Source organism: Pieris brassicae, chromosome W (genome assembly GCF_905147105.1).
Source record: "Pieris brassicae chromosome W, ilPieBrab1.1, whole genome shotgun sequence".
Taxonomy (NCBI): domain Eukaryota; kingdom Metazoa; phylum Arthropoda; class Insecta; order Lepidoptera; family Pieridae; genus Pieris; species Pieris brassicae.
This window is the reverse complement of record NC_059679.1, coordinates 245,107-250,394: the sequence shown is the minus strand read 5'-3', so window position 1 is coordinate 250,394 and position 5,288 is coordinate 245,107. Positions and strand designations below refer to the sequence as shown.

Below are 5,288 nucleotides of genomic sequence, written 5' to 3'. Positions count from 1 at the left end.
CCGTAACAACCCCACCAGTTACCGCCCTATCAGCCTTCTCAATACGCTTAGCAAGCTTTACGAGAAGGTACTTAAAAAGCGCCTCCTAGACTTTGCCCTAGATAAGGGGCTCATTCCCGATGAGCAGTTTGGCTTCAGGCCGGCCCACTCGTGCGTTCATCAAGTCCATCGAATCACGGAGCACATCCTCTCCGGGATGAATAGCTCCCTGAAACCGAGAGCCACGGGTGCGCTCTTCTTCGACATAGCGAAAGCTTTCAACAAGGTCTGGCACAACGGCTTGGTTTACAAGCTCTACCACCTTAATGTGCCACTAAGACTCGTGCGTATCGTACACGACTTCTTGTCCGACCGCTCAATGCGCTATCGCGTAGAAGGAACGTTATCGTCTCCTCGCCCCACCATGGCCGGAGTCCCTCAGGGCTCGGTCCTCTCGCCCCTTCTGTTCACGCTGTATACCGGCGACATCCCTAGGGCTCCCAATGTAGAGCTAGCCCTCTATGCCGATGACACCGCTCTCTATACCACCCACAAAGATAGAGGTGTCATTTTGGACAGACTCCAGACCACTACCACGTCGTTAGGCGAATGGTTTCGGAAATGGGGCTTCCAAATAAATCCCGAGAAAAGCGTAGCAGTTCTCTTTGCCAGGGGCAACCCCGGTGCTATCGCTAGGGATAAATTTCACCTCAAGACAGAGGTAACCCTATACGGGCAAGCCATTCCATGGCAAAAGTCCGTTAAATATCTAGGAGTCACGCTCGATAGCGGCATGTCTTTCCGAAAGCACATAGCCGCCGTTCGCAAGAAGGCCCATTTTGTCCTCTCTCGCCTTCATTTCCTCCTAAATATAAGGAGTCAAATGTCTCTCAGACACAAGGTCACCCTGTACAAGGCCTGACGGATGAATGAGAGCACTTAAGTAGGATATACAACGAAACAATACAAGAGAAGGTACAAATTAAAAGTAGCCATATTCGAGCATACATGGTGGATGTCATGAAAGTGGATGAAGCAAGAGAGTTGTCAGGACTTTTGCAAGATCGTCGGCCTACCGGGAAAATAACGTGAAGATATAAGGTATAAAATTGTTGTTTGTCCACGTCAATTGTGTGTAGTATACGGAAATAAAAACAATCTATATTAGGTAAAAGGATTCTACTGATAATATTTATTTTAAGCTCCAACGGCAGTATAGCTTCCAAGTTTTGTTTTCTTTATAGGTAATGACATTTCAATAACATTCATTGAAATATATTGTAATTCGCATAGATACCTGGTGCTGAAAACCACGACAACGTCTTATATGAATATTGTAATTAATTCCCGTTTAAGACGGTAATTCCTGTCAGAGTTAAAGTTTCTTTTGATGTTTAGTTCGTCTTCTGCAGTTTTTGTCAATTTTGTACATATTAGAACATAAACAAGATGTTTCATAACACAGAACAAAGACACCATTTTGTATCCCGTTCACTTTAATACACTTCACTATATTTCGCTGTCTCATGAGAATTATTATAGATTAACGCGTCTCTTGTAAACTAAAATGGCGATTTAAAGAGGGAGAGTTTATCGCCCTTTAAAACTGGCTGTAAATGTAATTATAGATTAAATGAACTATTGTTTAGTGACCATTATGCTACCTAAAACATTTCATTAAATTAAGTTTTAAATTTCTAAATCCTCATCATCGGTAGGCACATTTATACAGCAGACATGAAGGTAGTGTAAACATCCGGATGTGCTTCTGGAAATAACAATAACTTATGTAAGACATATACACTAATATAATATTAAAAATTAACTTAGAAACTATATAAGTACCCTATATCATCCTGGGGCGCATCATAACAGTTGTAATATGATCCGCATTCACCAACTTCGCCCGTGGCCGTGAAACATGAACGGCTGCGAATTGAAAAGGTAACCGTAAATCAAAATCTATAAAAAAGTCCTGATGCATCTATGGTTGCCAACTGAGTGCACCAGTAGCAGTCACGAATAATCCAATGATTTCAGAACAAACTACTCAAGGGAATTGTCAATGCCCCCTGGTACATTCGCAATAACGAGCTCCATTGGGACATGTAGTGGACGTTCGTTCTCATGTTTTTTTTTTAATGTAATAGGAGGCAAACGGCCAAGAGGCTCACCTGATGTTAAGCGATACCGCCGCCCATGGACACTCACATCGCCAGAAGGCTCGCAAGTGCGTTGCCGGCCTTTTAAGAATTGGTACGCTGTTTTCTTGAAGGACCCTAAGTCGAATTGGTTCGGAAATACTTCAGTGGGCAGCTGGTTCCACATAGTGGTGGTGCGTGGCAAAAACTGCCTTAGAAAACGCTCAATTGTCGAGGTGATACGGATGGTACTTTGTATTTTGCCTTGACGTCCGATAATGAAACTCAGCTGCGGGTATTAGACCGAATAACTCTTCTGAATGGTAAATGCGGTAGAAGATGCAGAGAGACCCAACATCTCTACGCGTTAAATATCCTTCATTAGGTTCGGTTTGAATTATTTATTGGTCTCGTTAAGATTTAATGGAAACAAGTTGTTTTATATGTGGAAAATATCTTGAACTTTATTTGGCTTAAAAAGAACAACACATTGGCTAGTAAAGTTCACAGAGTAAAGAGAAGGGCAAAGACAAACGAGTAACAGGCTTGAAATAAAAGACAAATCAAGTCAATGAAGCAAAAGGCGCGAAATTTAAATATTACAACAAGTTTTAAGTTGGAGTATCGTAATCGTACATGATGTCTCAGTGAATAGACAATGTATTTAAAATATGTTCATGTTCGCTGACTGACATATGTTTTCTAGGCGTAAAGGCTATTACAATTTGTAATAAATGAAAATAATAACGTTTTTTTCCTATATTAAGGTATGGGTCAGACTTTCGGTTCAGTGAACATTGATAATTTTATACCAACCAATCTGGAAGATATCATCATAATCAAACCCAATTAAATGCACTGTAACTAGTAGTTAAAGTTATTAGATGAAAATTACCTATATTAGGTCTCAAATCAAGATTTTTCACCCAGGACCCATGTTTGAAAAACTATTCAGCCAACTACCAGAGCCGTCCAGACCATAGACAGATGTGAAAAGGAATATGCTGAGAAATAACCTAAAAATAATATATTTTAGAACTCGAAAAGCAGCTCCATAGAGACGCCAAGACGTGTTAATCATTTGCTATTATTATTTACTTTTGCTTTTACCAATCCTACCTTGTTGCTAATATTAAGATTTAGTAGAAACAAGTGTGTTGTTTATAGCATAAGTAAAATAAATTGAATTAATCAACATTTGGCAGGCGATATGACGCAATTTACATAAAGTTAACTTTTTGGAACCCAAATTCTTCTTCTTCTAGAATTTATTTTTTATGAAATTAAGTTAAAAATAAAAAGGAAAACTCACGTGATGGCGTTCATCATTATTATTATCGACATGGATACCTGGAAAAAGCAATTTCAAATAATATTTTAATTGTTAGAGTAACTGTGCAAAAACAAAAATCATCATTAGACAGTCACTGTCACATCTTGCTCTACTCTGTGAATACAAATGACCTTTATTTTAATATTATAATTTGAATGACATTATGTCATTATTATATTTAATGTACTAGACACGACCTTCAAGGAGTGAAAGAAGTTTCATAATATCAGTTAATTTGGTGGCAAGGCGATGCGCTCGCCATGTCGAGCAAAAAAGAAACTGGGCCATACTATCTTTTTCTTGAGTTCAGGCCATTTTCGACCCCTTTAACTTCGTTGTGGATAAAGTTAGAATCCTGAATCGCACAAAACAATGTAATTGAATATTGTGTTTGCTACGATGGCCAAGTCAATGTATTTATTTAAAACACAAAAGATTTCTAATACTGATATGGTCACTATCTACCAATCGTATCTTATTTCGGTCATACAATGCGCAGAGGCGATGAGAACTTGGAGAATCAGATCGTGGTAGGTAACACAGAAGGCAAAACATCACGTGGCCGTTCACCAACCAGGTGTACCGTCAAGTGAAAGTCTCATCAACTCATCGTCCTGAAAACTGTACACTGTCGTAATAGAGGCGCTGGACAGAAACCGGTAGAAACAGATAGTCTGCTCTAGATGCTTCGTTGCTGACCACGACGCTTGGACATGAGCTGCTGATTAAAGAGAGCGTAAGTATGGATTACAGGTATCTCACAACTTTTTACGGTAGAGGAACAACGTTGCAATTTTGTTTTTTTACAAGTAATGTTTTTGATGGCATCACACAGGAATTCAATTCGCAAGAAAAGTTGAATAGAGAGATGAGTTTAGGTACCTAAAGTCAATAGCATTTTTGCGTACGTGACCTCCTATAAGTTGAAACGTTTCAGCATCGCAAGACCGAATGAAAGAACGATAACTTTATTTATTAAAAAAACATTATTTTGGTATATTTTAAACATAAAGTTTTCTGGCGCTATGATAGTTGACAATTATTATTTTTAAACGTTTCCGGCAAATTTTGATAAAAGCTTTCAATACTGTGATGTTTCCAAAATTTCAGTTTTTTAGTTATAGTTGTACAAATTTTTAAACTTATAAATATGATAGGGTTAGTGTTGTTCAAACCCTTTGCAAAAGATACTACATATCAACTTATACTCGAAATTATTATTGTATTTAATAATAAAAATGAATACCTTTAAATTGTACAAATTTAGTTTATACGTTAACTATTTCATATAATATATATAATTATATTTTCTTAACAGCTTAAGCCTGACAAGTTCGCTGAATTGAGAGACAATGATATATAGGAATATACATATGTTTATATCTTTATGGCGATATCCTAACTAAATAAATACTGTTATTATAATTGTTTCCAATGGCTTATTCGTGACACATTATCAATTTGATAAATACCTATGTTTATTTAAACAACGATAAGTGGAGAATAATAATACAATTGAAAAACATAATGAGGAAAAGTTATATTATAATAAATATCTACTAGTGATAAAGCATCCTTATTTATTGTAAACTGAAGAACCAGGCGGTGAGTATTTTTGCACTTTTTACCTAAAATACAGATTACAATATCCCAAGAGACTGTTAAAATACACAAAATCAACGCGTCAACGCAATCAAAATATGTTCTAAACTATTATCTGGACACGTTCGTTATAAAGAAGTTGGACAAAAAGTAACTTTTTTAGAATCGCGTATTCTGTCATAGTTAGAAGGCGCAACGGTGCAATGTTGGTTCAGCCGAACGTTCATGGAACG

At 37.3% G+C, this 5,288-nt stretch overlaps 1 long non-coding RNA gene across 1 annotated transcript; it reads right to left on the bottom strand.

Moving 5' to 3' along the window:
- Positions 1–865: 865 nt before the first annotated feature.
- On the bottom strand, positions 866–4,384 carry LOC123718365. The gene is made up of 4 exons (XR_006755011.1): positions 3,433–4,384; positions 3,016–3,136; positions 1,825–1,908; positions 866–1,747 (listed from the first exon to the last, which is right to left on the bottom strand). It is a non-coding gene; the product is annotated as an uncharacterized LOC123718365 (long non-coding RNA).
- Between the last annotated feature and the right edge of the window lie 904 nt (positions 4,385–5,288).